At 50.6% G+C, this 15,797-nt stretch overlaps 1 protein-coding gene across 1 annotated transcript in view; it reads right to left on the minus strand.

Moving 5' to 3' along the window:
* Window positions 1-15,797, minus strand: part of LOC112970534 (monocarboxylate transporter 2-like) — a 41,026-nt gene that overhangs the window by 10,825 nt on the left and 14,404 nt on the right. The window lies entirely within an intron of this gene.

Raw genomic sequence — 15,797 nt, forward strand, 5'->3', positions numbered from 1 at the left:
ATGGATTAGCTGGAGCTCAAAAGAACCAGCCTGATTTTACATTTATGTAAAAGAGGTGGTTCAGGAAAGCGCGAAATTGTGAAAAAGGGAAATGGCAGAAGAATGTAGACACTGAAAGGAAGCACTGAAATCTGAGGAAGTGAAACACGCAGACAGCTTTGGGCAGAAGAGGAAAGAAGGGATTTCTTTGGTATAGTAGTCTCAAATAGCTGGAGGACCAATAAAAATCAGAATCATGGAATAATTTATGTTGGAGGAACCTTTTGAGGTGCCCGGTCAAACCCCTGCTCAAAGCAGAGTGAACCTTGAAGTCAGATCAGGTTGCGAAATTAGAATTAGAGAAAGCAAACTGAGCAGGAAAGGGTGTTTGGTTCAGAAGTCAAGCTATGAGAGGTAGGAAAAAGAATCTGTATCAGCCCCAAAACCTTGAAACAAAATGCTGCAAAAACAGTAAGGGAAATGAGGCAGGGGGATATAAGCAGCATTTAGTATCTTTTCATACACCTAGTACTTATGGTGCTTCTCAGTATACAGCAATCGTGTTTCTGAACCTAGTGCACCTGTTTGCTTTCGCTCCTGCAGTTATCAATAGCCCATGGTATCCACATACAAAATACTGGAAATGGGTATTTTAAGCTCACAGGCATCTCTGAAGAGTTTGACTATGGGATCTACCTCACCATAGAGCCATTAGGCAGGATATTTATCTTTGATTAAAGAAACTAAGTCAGAAATAGAGGCAGAAGTCTTTCTAGACTCTGGATACCCTGACGTGTGCAGGACCTGAAAACCCCAATATCCACTCAGTGTGCTGGGCAGCATCCCAACAAGACCTTAGCTGTTACAATGTGCAAGAATAAAACACAGTAGGTGTGACTGGTTTAATCTAGGGAATGAGGCCTATCAGTATATCTGTAACATGTAAAATACTTTCAGCTAGACTTGTGCAAGTTCAAACACTCATAAATGACATACTTGCAAGCAGAGACCTAGCAACACCTCAGTAGCTGTGTAATCTGGACTTTCATGACGCTTGAGTTTGCCTCAGAGTGTCCTGCATTTCAACAGACTGAGCCAATGTTCCTCAGGAAAGGCACCAACCCATTCATCTGCAGCCTGAGGGGACACGAGTTTTCCATTTTTCAATTTTCCACATGTCCGCATTGCTCCAGAATCAATCTAATAACCCAAATAACAAAATGTGCTTTCAATTCCCTTCTCCTGCTACAAGGGTGCTTTCACATTAAGCTTAAAACTATGGGACGTCATACCGCGGAGCAGAGCATGCAAAGCCTGTAAAGCTCCTGCTAAGGCCCCTCTCCTGCCCTGACTTGGGGGCATTTGCTGGGAAGAGAAGTCCCTGCGATGAGAGGTGAAACAAAATGCTCACATACGCTCCGCTCTTGCAGTGTCCATCATGGGAGAAGGGACCACGTCCCTCTCACTCCAGCACATAAGCCGTCACCCTGGCTTCACCCATCAATATGGATGACTTGGGGCCCCGACAGTGCATGGTGAACTGGAACAGGCTGCGGCAGGGACACACGCTGCTCTGCCTTCCCCTCTACGGGGACAACCCAGCGTGGAGGCTGCAGCAGATGTAGCAGCGGTGGAGAGAGAAGGGGAAAGCTCATATCCCAGTGCCAAACGAGCGCACCCTTCCTTTACAATTGGGGCAGCCTCGATGAATGCATGGTGTCCTTAACCCACAACCGGTAACTTGTTAAGCCACAAAAATGCAATTGCTCCTGTGAGGGTGGCCCTGTCCTGTCTCTGCTGGCCAGGTGTGACACTCAGTCTGATCTCTCGGCAGTGGCTTTACAGCAGGTCTGCGCAATCTTCAGCAAGCAGACTTCATCTTTTACAATCAGAGCTATCAGCTTTACATAGGGATAGCCAGACTCATTTGTTTGCCTGGCCTGGCCTGGCGTGAGAGCTGTGGTCCCAAAGGTGTGACCTGCTTGGGCTCCTCGGCAAGGAGTTGCAACAAACTTAGGAGGCAACATAAGCCTTTCTCCTTCACACTCTGAAACCTCAGCTCCAAGGACCTTTCAGCCTGCTTTTCTAAAGAAGCACGGCTTATGGGATCACCACACGCGTCTGTGAGTGACTGTTTGATCTCACTGGCCAGCTTCAACCATCTATGACTGAGGGTCTGAGACCTCTAAGATACTGAACTCAACCAGTTAGAGGAGAAAGATGGAAGCAGAGCATCTGGACTAAACCTTTCCAGACACTGCAGCGTCCACAGAGAAGGCCATTACGAGTCCTCTACCTGCAGGAAAAGCAGCAGCTGGACCTCACACTACACACCAGAAAACCCAACCCAGCCCAGGAAACCAAACTCCCCTGAGCTGCTGCTCCTAGGACCAAGGTTTTCTAATAGTCCTGAGCAGACCTTTCGAATGCACTGATGCAATACAAAATCACATCCCCAAAATTACTTCCACTTAAATCATTTGGCACTACAGAAGTTTACAGGCGATTGTCCATAGGCTTTAATGGAGCAGGCTTTCAAAAGCTGTCCCGTCTCTGCAGAAACTGGAACGTGCAATATGTCACATTGCTGTGCACACRTCAGCGTGCACATCCAGCCAGTCCGGGCAGACACACAAAGCACAGGCACGCACACCTGCACCCGGCCCAGATGTCTTAAGTGATCTGTGTTACACCAAGCAGGTCCAGATGCACCTCTCCTGCCACCCAGCCACGTGCCACCCACAGTGTTTTTCTTGTAGGAGGGCATTTATATGCTGACTAGCCATCAAACATTAGGTAACTTTAACAGCAGTGTTCTGGGCAGCTTCAGAAAACATCAAATAGCTCAAGGCAAGGCAGAGGAATTAAGAAGAGCGAACAACAAAGCCAGGACCGCAGTTGGGGGAAAAAGGAAACACGATTATTGCTTGGCTTGGAGCTATTGCAAAAATTAAAAGTCTGACAGCCTCTGGAAACACGGTGGAATTGAAAAGCAGGACCTGTCATCTACCAGTTATTCAGTGCGCATGAAAAGAATAAAGATGCTGTATATTACCACACAGAAACCAATTACGGTAACAGTGTGTTCAGCTCAGATCCCAAGGCACCTTTTCTTGCTAATACCCGCTTGGTCAAATGTGCAGGAACCACAGGCTTCCTGTCCTGGAAGCCAAACTAAAACATCCTTACTTCCGAGGAGTGGGAGGCATGTGGAGCTAAGAGGAGTCGGGGTGATTTTTGTCTCTTAATTAACAGAGTCAGGTGAGGACAGGGCAAGAGGAACAGCTGGCCAAGCTCTCAGAAAGCCACCATCTACTTGGCGCGACCTTGCAGGATCAGCAACGCAAACGCTGACCGATTCCCTGGAAAGTCACGGCGAGGAGCAAAGCCAGGTTCAGCAGAACCGAGACATCTGGCAAACGCTAGTGAGGAAATTAGAAGGAAAACCGAATCACTGCCTTGCACCCCAATATATTACCCCAAAAGACTGCTGGTAGCAGCAGCTGTTTGGAGAGGGAAGGGATGGCATTTCCAGCCTTAGGAAAGGAAGCAGCCCATTGCACGACGCAGGAAGCTGCTTCCTCTCGACGAACTTTCAGTCTTGGTGACCGTTAACCATCCACCGCAAGGCAACAGACGTGAGACAGCAGAGGGCACGCGGAGCTGCTGAGCCTCCTTCTGCTGCCTGCTGCGGCCGTGCCAAGGCAGCAAAGCGCCGCTGCTTCCGGCTCTGGAGTTTGCTAGTTTTTCCCTGAAAAACAATGGCAGCAAAGCTACAGGGAAGCCCTAGATGGTACAAACCGGAGGGCAGGCCAGAGATGCCTGCACCCGGAGCTGCACAGCACCCTCAGCATGGGGTACGTGCCAGCTAATTCGGCCTCCTGCCTCCCAAGAATCATCACACGGACATACCCGGACCGCTGCCGCTTCCCACGCCGGCTCAGAGAGGTTGGCCCAATCCACCGGGAATGCTCAGAAAGGCCTGGTTTTACACCCAGAGCCCTGGCGGAGCAGGGCGCACACGGAGGCGGTGCTCTGCCCRCAGTCAAACACGGCAGTCTGGGGAACAGCAGCTCATGCCGAACATCCCCTAAAGACGCTGCTGGGATCGCCACACCCCCGGAAGACTGATATGGTGTAAAGCGCTGTCCTCAGCCCACATAGATCATGCTGGTTTAGGGCCTGTCCAGCGTAAAGCCCCTCTTTCCTCATACCTGTGGCAGATTCCCATTCGTTCTTAGCGGCTACCCGAAAGGCCATGTCAAAGAAGCTGATTTTGGTGGCACGCAAAACACAGCAACTCGCCTGTGGGAAGTAAAGCAAGCCCTAACTCATTTGTTAGCTTGTCCAATTACTTTTCACCTTGAGTTCTGAGTTTTCAGAAGTGGAAAGGACCCTTAAGAGGAGACTGTAAAACTGTAAAGAAAATGCAAAATACCCTGGACCATCATCTCCTCTGCAAAGCCAGGCCATCTTGTCATTTATTCTCTTTGAGCCACTGCCCTGAACTGTAATCCAGACGGGATCAGAACACAGACTTGGCATTTAACAAGAAATATCAATCCAGATCAGCCCTAACTCCTGCAAGTACAACAGCACTAAATAGAGGCACCTGAATTGCCTTTTTGTTTTTATCAATAAGACTTATGAATTTTTAATGAGGTGCAAAACTTCCAGTTTTGCTGCAAAACACCACTGTATTTTTAATAAGCGCTCTATTTAAAATGTTCTTCTCTCCCATACTTTGGACCATATATATGCTTTCTTTGTAAAGTTTGGCTTGTGGCTTTTTTTTTTTTTTTTTTTTTTTAACAGAAGCATCATTCCCAGTTTTCAGTGAACGCTGGCTCAGACGCATTTCCGCTGGCATATTTCTCCACAGAGCTTTCAGACACACCGTGAAGAACCAAGATGTGGAAGGACAGACCCTGAAACGGAGAGGCCTCCATGCCACGTGGATTTATCCCCTGCTTCACAAGACTGGCCTTCTGGTGGTGTAAAGTGGCACCGCGCCAGCGCAAACATCGTATTTCTGTTGGTACGGCCCTGGGATGGCCATACAGAAGATAAGAGACTCGCAGCAGCCCCGCGCTCTGCCGTGGACCACAGGTCCCCATGGTGCACCCCAGCTGCCCCCAGTCTTCCCTTCCCTTCCCAGTGACCAGTGGCTCCGAGACCAGAGCTCTTACTGTACGGGGACTTTGGTCAGCGCCAAAAGAACTGCCTAGATAGTTAATATTTTCCAAACTGCTTGAAAACACAGATAACACTAGGGAGCTCAGTGACTATAGGGAGTCACTGGGGACATAAGGAGTGGAGCGCACTCAGCCGGGAAGAAAGGGGGGAAAATCATTTATACTAATAAAACAAAGTCTATTATTAAGCTCTTAGTAAAACACCGATAGGAGCAGTCCTGCAATTTCCTCAGTAATAATCTCATTCCCTCAGTGGAATAACAACACTGCCTTTGGCCTTGTAATTTATCCACCAGGGTACCAGCCTATTGCAACAGAGCAACCTTCTCATTACCCCTTAAATGAAAGCAAGTGCCCCTGCGTTATTAATATGCTGCAGGAATACACCAGCCTCCCGAGGCAGAGCAGACCAGCATTAGCAACCAGCACCCGTTAACCGTACGGGTGCTGAAAGGAAGGAAAGCACGGGGCGCAGTGACATGGCAAAGCAGGGGGAAAGGGATGGCATCATCCAGCTTTGCACCTCCAGCTTTGCAGGTCTCCTGCCTTGCCAGAACAGAGCTACGGGCACCGGGACTCAGCGGGCTCGTGCTCTTAAGTGGTTGTTCACACAGCGGCAACTAATCACGTGGCTGTAGCTCGGAGAACTGCTGTTTGCCAGCTGACCTGCGGTAACCGAAGCTGCATTCAGCTAGTCCAAATTACCGGAGAAATATTATTAGTACCTGTTCCTAATACAGTGTAATGGGTGTTTTTTCGCACAGGGAACAGGTGAGGTGACAGTCACAGTAGCGAATACCCCTCAGCCAGTCCTCAAAGAGCAAACTCCAAGGACCAGTCCACCCCTGAACCTTCCCGACACCTTGTGTTACTATTAATTTGCACTGCAAATAATCATTTTTAAATAAGCAGCTGTAAGTCCAGCACACATGACAGCAGGCCCAACAACTAACAGGTCACTAAAAGATGCCTCTCTTCCCTCCTCTCGGATGAGGAAAGCGGTCTGTACATTAAAGGGGGAAATTGCATTGCTTTTAGAGGCTAAAGCAAGTGCTGCAGGGCAAGGCAACCTCAGCACGACCCCTTCAAGATGCACAGCCCAAGCATGGGAGACACTGCATGGACATCCGTTACTCGATCGTCAAACTGCTCAGTTCACCCTCTGCGGTGCTGGTCTCCAAAGCAGGACTGGGCCACGAGCAAGCTGAGAAGCCTGTGGGGATAATAAACGAAGTGGAGAAACAGAGCTGCAGCAGCCCTCCCTCTCCCCTGCACCCACCAGACACGTCCTTGGAAAGCCAGAGTCTGTGACCTCCCAGCAGAAATACATGAATTTGCCACAGCAGCATCCTGATTAAAAAAAAACAAACACACAAAGCAGAAGACGGCCAAGCTTCAAAGAGACAAAGCGTCCTCCTCCTTATCCAGCCATCTTATCTGATCAGCGCCTCAGCATTTCAATTTCCAGATTGCACAGCTGACGCGTGTTGGTCCTGCGGCATCCTGAGGAGCCACAGGCCAACAGTTCCCAAATCGGGGCTGGAGCCAAGGTCCTTCGTGTCACTTCATATTTAGTCAATGAAATAACTGCTCCTGCAAGGGGATGGCGTCCCAGGTGCTGAGCACGCAGCTGCTCGTGCTCAGCGGTTTTCCCTGGGCAGCTGGTTTGGATCGCACCCACACAGCAGATCACAGCCACTGACCTTCTGAAGGTCACGACTTCACGTTTTTTGAATTTCTTTCCCATGGGTTTTTTTAGCTAACCTTTTGCTTTGGCAGAACCGCAGTCTTTTATCCATTCCCCAGATTCTCTGTCTCCATTTGAAGTCCAACTGCAGAACGTGAATCTCCTACACTACCAAAACACCTATCCCCTGAGATCAGGAGCTCTTGGCTAGCGGTCTTAACCACTGGCCCTACGAGCAAATCAGCAAATCGGGGCAGGTTTACAAAAATGCTTTGTCCATACCCTAGAAGCCCTCCATAATTTGACCGGGACACCAATTATGTTTGGGGCCATCCAGGGGCAGAATAATCRCAATACTGCCGCATAGGTTGGCATAAAAGCTCTCACACTCCTTCCTGTCGCAAAACACAACATTCATACTGTACTGACTGGTGGAATAAGCTTTAACACACTCACGCATTACTTGCCAGAGCGGATTATAACTTACTCCTGGACCTAATACCTGCCTGTGAAGCATTAGCAAGCCCCCAACCAAAACCCTTTGCTTTCTTCTTCCTAGTTCTTATTAATCTCTGTTTTTATTAAGTCTATCACATCTCTATTACTCTTGCCTGGTGACCTTGCTAGCTCCAATGAAGGACAGAATGATAAAGCTTTGTGACCAAGTCCACGAACACAGAAATATTTCACCTGAACCTATAGTGCTATTATTGCTTTTAACTAGAACAGAGCTATTTAAAAAAATAAAAAATATAAGCACATACGTGGTGACCTTGCAGGGCTTGAGTGCTCTCTGAGAGCCAGTAGAAGTATATGAATCTGCAGTGCCATCCATTACAGGAATCAAATAATCCTTCACGCAGCTTTCTTAACGAAATCCAAGATCATAACGGTGCTGCTACGCTTGGGATTGCGCCGGCGTGGGAAGACTCGTCGTTTCAGTGACACGGGGAGCCAGACTAACGCTTGGCGGGACTCCACGAGGTGGCCGCAGCACGCGAGAGGGTAATGACCAGCACCATGGAGCTGGTACGCAGGTGACCATCTGCCCAGGCCCAGGACACGATGCCTGGCTGCCCACCAGGCGTAACGCTGTGGCAGGACGCTGCATATCCATGGGGGATAAACAGATAACTCTTGTTTCAACCTAACAAAACCTCCAGGCAGAAAAGCACATGCCCAGGGAAACCTGTAGCCCTATTTGAAATTTTTTGATTGAACCAATATTGTAGGTGCTTAATTAGAGAGAGCTGACACGTGATGCATTACTGCAAATATCGTCTGTCCTTCTCCCCTCCTTTCCCCGCTCCTCTCTGTTGCGACCCTCGCTCACTACTAAGGGCTGGTTAAGGAGGTGGCGAGCGCCGTTTCAGACGCCCTCAGGCGAGCGAGATGTCCCACAAGGTGGTCAGACACGACACGGCACCCGGAGGATGCGGCGCCTGGGACACCCAGGGCACCTCAAACAGCACAGAACGCCAGTGCCGAGGAGACGGGACTGAACCCAAAACGCCTCGCACGGGGCTCGCAGAGGGCAGGCAGGGAGCAGAGGCACGAGAGGGAGCGGTGGCATTACGGGAAAGGCTGGAGACGGGCCAGCCGTGCAGCGCCCACAAGCACCGCACGCGCGTACCGGTAAGTGCCGAGCATCGCGGGATGCAAACCGTACTCACCTCTTTATTTCTCCGTTGAGTCCAAGTTAGGGAAAAAGACGGAAACCCCACGCTGCGATCGCCCAGGCATAATGCACAGGGACAACCCCTCCGCTTCCTGGGAGCGAAGCTACTCGTGTGAGAACCTGCAGGCTCGGCGCTTCGGGTTTCTTAAAGAAGAGGTGCGAGCGGCTGCACACGCTGCTGCAGCTCCTGTCTCAGCAGCAGGGGATGAAAACGGTAGCGACAGTGAGTGAGCACAGCACTGCAGAAGGACTCCTGCCTTGGAAAAAGTATTTCTTAAGTTGGACGACAACGCTGTAGTTTCTCCTCCGCACATGCAACCTGCTCTTACGCAAACGTAGGTCTCTTTCCACCGTGAGGAGGACTCCCATCAGTTTGGGCCTCTGAGCAGAAAAAGCCACTGCAAAATGCTGGCGGTTCCCACTGTAATGGGCAATACCCAACACACACAACTTCCCAGGCATCGCCCAGCACCCCCAGCACCAACCTTTCGGTAGGAAACACAGTCGCGAAGTCTGGCACCCTGCCCTGGCCCTGTGGACCACCGGGGGCCTGTCATAACCACAAATGGCTTGAGGAAAGCTTGCACCTCCTGAGTCCTAATCTAAGCTCTGATTCTCATTTGCTGTTTGTCCTTGACAAAAAATCACCTCCCTTCCTGTGCCTCAGTTTCCCCTTTTAGTGCTGTGGCCCTTCACAGCTATTTGTAAGCTCTTGAGATGGGTGGAGAGCCTTGTGTGAGGTCTTCTCAAGTGAGAGGAAGATTTTGATGAGGTTTGGACCAGACCAGAAGAGAGAAAATGGGCAGTTTTGATTAAGTAAAAACCGCAGAATCAAACTCATTATTAACATTGTTTTACGTCAATGCATGTTGTAAGGTCCTTTCTAAACCTGTCACTGCAATTTATCATCCTAGCAATGTAATAAAATATAGCTATAAAATCTTGGATTAAATGTTCAAGGTCAACTGTCTACTTTCAGCTTCCCAAGAACAGCGCAATCTCTCCCTTGCTGCTTTAGCAGATACTCTATTAAGGAGTTACAAGCTCTGGGAGAAAGTTTCTTCAGAGAAAAGAATCAATTGTGGGGCATCTCCAGAACTAAATCTTCAGACTTTCATCCAATTTCAAAATGATAAATAATAAATAACAAGAGTAATAAGCACTGGCTGGCTTCATGATAAAGTTTTTACTTCCAAAACATTCTCATTTTCGTTGTGTTGCAAAAAGTGGCTCTGTTTCTGTCTTTGCAAAACAGAGAGAAGGCAATTCCCTAATTTTAATACAAATCTGGATATGTAAAAACAGCATCTTGGATAGTTTGGGGCTGTATAACAATAGCATACAGAGACAAAGAGCAAGACTCCATTGCATTAGATACCGAACAAAAACAGTGTAAGGTCCTGATACATCTTAATGTTTTATGTATTAAGGGACAACAGAAGCAGCAAACACTTACATCTACTAGCTATATACAAACACACACACAAGACCTAGCTGCACAGCAATTGCAAAAGAGAGAGAGAGATTCCTCAAAATTAGGAAAAAAAAAAAGGTCATATTTCTACTATAGCCATGGCTATTCAAGCTTAGCAGCTGAAATGACTCTGCGTCAGGATTTGGTCTCTGAGTTTCACTCAGATGGCTTCTGCTTTTTCATTACAATGATGAAAGGATCATTCTGGCCACACAGTCATCATAAAAAACCTGAAAATGCAGATATTGTCCTAGGTATTAAATTATTCTCTCTATTCTGGCACATGTGGCAGAAAGCCTGCTCATTTTTCAAACTCTAACAGCTGGCCATAATAAAAGACATTACTTCTCCCCACAAACCTTGCCTCTCTTCAAGCCTTAGAGGAGACCATAACAGCTACAAGAACATTGCTGCTGTTAAATTAGTAGCATCAGTATTTCTTATTTTCAGAATGTTTGGCTGCTTCCCCCGATGCTGAAGAGGGCAACTAAATTGCTAGCAAATTAATATTGCTTCTTGGGAGCTCAGCTGCCTCCTCCTTTCCCGGGGTAATGGTCATCTCCTGGGACTCATCTATGGCCTAGTTTGAAACATGTCACCCTAAAAAYGGAAAAAGGGCAGCTCGGGTATTGTGGGCACAACTGGAGCACGTGGCCCAAGTCAGGAGGCATTGAGGCCACACGCTTCAGCTTTCCAATTATATTATTTAAGACCGTCTGCCTGAATGAAATTCATGCCTGTATGTGAGGCCAGACCTCRGGAGCCCGAGTCTTGTGTCGTCGTGACAAGTCCAAGGAAGCAGGTTTGCCAGAGGAAACCCTGCAAAGACCATGCAGCAGGACTAAGTAGCGCCCTACAGCGCTGCGCATTTTAACAGCCTCAGTGTGCCCCCATCGCATCCGGAGCCTGATACCTAGGAGCCGAGCGACAGCGGAAARCACCTCTGGGAAGGGATGGCGGCCTCTCCCCTGGTCCTGCACAGGCAGATCCGGGATCCTGTCCTCTGCACGAGGAGAAGACTGCTCCATAACACTGCTCTCATTCAGGGTAAGGAAAGAGCTCTTCACCTATACAAAAAATGTAGGAATATTCCAAAACGGAAATCTTCCCTTATCAGATTGACAGAGTTTCACCCTGCAGGATTTCGTCAGAGAAAAGCAATGTTCCCTAGAGCTCTTCGCTCACGAACCGCTCAGCTCGTTCTGCAACCAGAAACAGGGCGATTGCAATGTTGGAGAGAACTACAAGCACCCTGTCATAAAGTCCAAGCAATCCACTTTACTGCACACTAATCTGTTTTACTACTTGTAGTATAGCGACAAAATTGTTTTCTGCAACGTAGTCCAGATTAAGAAACTAGGGGATAAGACACATTAAAACTTCTGCAATATATATTGCCAGAGCCTCAGCTGGCGCAAAATAGCTTCCTAGGGCAATTAAACAAGACCTGAAGGGCAGGAACTTTCTCGGCCGCCGATCGTCAGCCTTAGCCTGCAAACCTGGCGCCGCTGTGGTGCTGCAAGCCAAAGCCCCAGGTGGCCAGTGCAAACCTGCGTCCCCGCTGTCCAGATCAACAGAGCTGCTCCAGTGGAGGTCTGGGTTAGGTCAGGGAAGTATTTTCAGAAAATAAGCTTCGCTTGCATTATGCACGAAACGCAAACAAAAGCTCTGTTATCCGGTAAGCAGCGCAGGAGGAAAACCAAGGCCCCGCACCAAAGAGCGCGCGGGGAGCGTCGCCAGCCCCGCTGCGCTCCGACGCCGGCTCGCGAGGCGACAAGGCGATCGTCGCCCGCCCCGGCCGAGGTCACCCCGAGCCCCCCGTCCGGGGACACCTGAGGACTTCCAACGGCACTAGCTTCCCAGAAGAGTCAGACCTCTGCTCGGGCGGCTTTGGAGAGCACCTTACGGGGGGGGGGGGRGCCCTGGGGGCCTGATGTCCCGCGTAGGACACGCTCCTCACGCCGGGCACAACTCCCGGCGGGCCGCACGCCAYGCTCTGCGCCGCCGCCGCCTCCAGGCAGAGGTGACATAGCTCTGTCCTACTGCTCGTTCGGGGAAAGGAAGGAAGAAACGGCCAAACCGCAGTGATAACCATCCTCGGGTTTTTTTTTAGCAACTTTACTAGTTACTCAGGACTACGTTAAAGCTTGCTTGGGCATTTCTAGCATTTCTTATTTTAAAAACAGATTCACAAAAACCCAGTGTCAAATTATTTTCTAACTTATCAGCAAAGCAAATCAAGCTTTACAGCGCCGGCATCCTAACAGCTCTAAGGGCACCTTAGCGGAGCAGCGCTTTGGCAACGCGCAGGACCTGGTGCTCAGCTCCTTTAATGAGGGTTTCCAAACCACCGAAGTTGCTCATATGTCAAACCCACTCTGGCGTTAAATGCCCAGTCAATCACATTAGATGTGCTAAATACACTCCCGGGCACGCGTGCTTCAATCGCTTGATGTTCTGTAAACTCCCACCACGGCCTTGCCGGCAGTCACTAGGCAACTCGGCATCGCAGCGAGCCAAGGGCATCGCCCCAGCGAGAGGGAAGATCAAACAAGCATAAATCTTGCTCAAGAACAGGGAAAAGGAGGCGAGGACTATTAAATGGACATAACTCCGAACAACCATGAGGCGAGTGGGGAGGTACAAAGGCACGATTATCTGTAATTAAGTCTAACAGTGCCCGTTTCTATCATCGCCCCTGTTACAGCGTAACAGCATAAGGCAGGGTAAAGTTAAAGCTCCTTGCGAAAAGACAGGAGAAACTCAGTTAATTGAGATAAAAGACGCTCCACCGCAACATCGCAGGTTCACAGCACACAGCGCTGGCTTGAAGCCTTGGAGAGAAGGAATTGGGTTTGAAAGCCTGCAAACGGGAGAAGCTGGACAAGATCAGCCCAACCCGTCACCTGCTCCAGAATCACCTCCTCTGCCCTGACTTGTACCAGGAGGCCTAGAGAGACGCAGGAGCTCTGCACCTGATGCAGTCGTGGGACCTATCCTCCGGGCTGCTGCCTCCAACCTTCAGCCGCTGAAGTCAGAGCGGCGGCATGAGGGTATACACCCTTAGTGGCTTACCTAACACTGCGCGTCTATAGCTTCCACATCCACGACCAGCCTCGCACCGAAGCCAGCCGAGGTCTGCCAGCACCATGCGGCTGTGAGGCTGAGGAAAACCAGCCCACCATCTCCAGACCTGTAGTGCCCAGCAGAGGACACGTAACACTACCCCTGGCTGCGCGAAGACAGGCACGTTAAGCACAGGCTTTGGGGCCAGCAAAAGCCCTGGGGGGGACGGGGCGCCGCCGAAAGGCAGAGCAGGGATCGGCACGACCTGCAGAGACGGAAAGGGAGCCCCCAGCTCGCAGAGGAGGACTTCGGGGCACTTTCTGCTGCATTACCGCTTTACGCAGTTCCCACCACAGCTGCCCATGCTCTGCATTGCTCCACGACACCGCGCTCCTCGGGGCAGAGCTGTTTTGCCCGCGGTGATGAACGGTGGTCTCTAATCTCCATGTGACACTTTTAGCCCACTGAAGTATACTAAAACCCCAGAAAAAATCCTTCCCAATGAGTGACGTCCTAATTTTTGTACCAACTCACAGAATTTACAGCAGCATCCACACAGTCACGTGCTTTCCGGACCGAAAACTAGCCATGTCTCTTTGACTTCTAAACCACACCGCTTCCTAGACACTCATCTGTAAGCAGCTGAACGCACCAAAGACGTGAACTGGCTGCTTTTCCTTTTTTTTCCCCCACAGTTGACTGCTTCTGAGACGCTCCCCGTCACAGGAGATCAAAATTAAAACCAGTTAATCAGGATGAAATTCACCCCAGTCCTTTAAAACAGGACTTAAGTAGCATCCAACTGACAAGCAGTCCTTCTGCCAGCCTCCACGCAGCAGGGCTTTCCTCCCCTGCTGCACCCTAGGTGCTTGCCATTAGCTTGTGTTCAGCCTATACGGAGCCACACTGTTTCCATATATTGCAAACTGCTTATTTATATTATGGGAACTGAGGCAAAAGTGCTTTTCCATGCATTTAATAACGAGCTCCGGTGGAATGACGCCCAGGAGCCGTTTGGGCTCTGCAGCTCTCCAGGGAGGCCAGGAGGCGCGAGAGCAGCGGGCGGCCCGCGACGACGACACCAGCTCGCGTGCGGCTTGCCTTTCCAAACAGCAGCTTGAGTTTCATCGTTGAAGCACCATGTTTGTGGGTTCACGTGGGTCTGAGCAGGAAAGCAGGAAGCCTAACCTCTTAAGTAAAAACTCGAAGCCTTGCAGAGCTGCTCTCAGCAGGACCAAGCCTCTGTAGCGGGTTGCAGTAGGGTGGATTACAACAGGCTTTGATTCAAGCATCGCTTCAGCTCCACACACCTTTAAAGTACACAGCATCTTAACTTTCGCTGCCAACTGCACTCTCCAAAAAGCACTACAGCGTATTCTGAAGGAAGCCAAAAAAAAAAAAAAAAGTCCCTTTTTAAAAGCAAGAATATTTTTGGAACTGATTGCATAGCCGGGAAAAATATTAATGAAGTTTCCTGCAATTACAGAGCACGGTTCCCGTCTACATCCCATTTCAGATTTTATCACAGGCAGCCCAATTTTTCATTGTCTGACATGACAGCGGTATCAAAAAATGTAAGAAAACAGCTAAGTTACACGCGCTGCTTTGTGAGCGATAAGAATGATTGACTCTTGCTATGTCATTGCTCTGCTTATAACCTGCCACGGTAAACAAGCAGCTGCTGCATTTATTGCTCCGCTCTGTGCTCACCTTTAGCTGGAAACCAGACCTCATTACTTTATACCCCGCCGGTTCTCCGGGCTTCTTCCCTCAGGCCGGCAGAGAGCTCGTGGCCGAGCGCCAGCACCGCGGGACAAGGCGCCCGCGCTCGGGAACGCGCCGCGGCTGGGCCACGCTGTGCTCCACGGCCATTTGGGTGCCAACCTACCCCCTCGGGTCAAAACGATGCAGAAGCGCCTCGAAACAGGTCGTCTCTGCCCCCTTCCCGCCGCTGCGGCCGGGTGCGCCCGAGCAGCGGTTCTGGATTATTGCTGGTTTCATACAACGCGTCGCAAGGCGGCGGGTGCCGCAGGCTCACTCACCTGCGCCGTACGTGGTGGCCAGCATGATCGAGGAGACCCACGCGACCTCGCTATAGGACGTGCCAAAGAAATCCTGGATTTCTTTGAAGAAGATCGTGATGCCCTTGGCAAAGGCGTACGCGAATCCGATAGAAACGAACGCTCCGAACACCACCACCCAGCCCCAGCCGCCGTCCGGGGGGCTGGCGGCTCGGCCCGCGGCCGCTGGCATGGCGGGGCCCGGCGAGCGAGCGAGCGAGCGAGCGAACGCCCGCGCGGCGCTCCTCGAGAAGCCCTGCAAGACAAAGTCCAGAGGCACAGGGTCAGTCCCGCAGCAGCATCCCCCCGCCACGCGCTCTCGGGGAGGGGGGGCTCGGCCGGCTGGCAGCGAAAGCTGTCGCATCCCCAAAAACGCAGGCTTATGTATAGAGCTTAAATTTAACGGGCGCCCTCGGTACGTTTTGTTTCTACAGCGTAAGGTGGAGGGAAGCAGGTGGAGGGGAGCAGCTACATCGGGCACCTGCCTGCGCTGCTGCTGCTGCTGCTGCTGGTTCTTCTCTTTTGGTGTGAACCTGCACCCGGCCAGCTGCCCCCCACGCGGGAGCGCCGCCCCACTCGCGTGCACCCACGCAGCCCCCCCACCTCGGGATACCCCCCCCGGGGATACCCCCACCCCCGCCCCGGGGACAGCGGCAGC

This window comes from Apteryx rowi, unplaced genomic scaffold (genome assembly GCF_003343035.1).
Source record: "Apteryx rowi isolate R43461 unplaced genomic scaffold, aptRow1 scaffold_4, whole genome shotgun sequence".
NCBI lineage: Eukaryota > Metazoa > Chordata > Aves > Apterygiformes > Apterygidae > Apteryx > Apteryx rowi.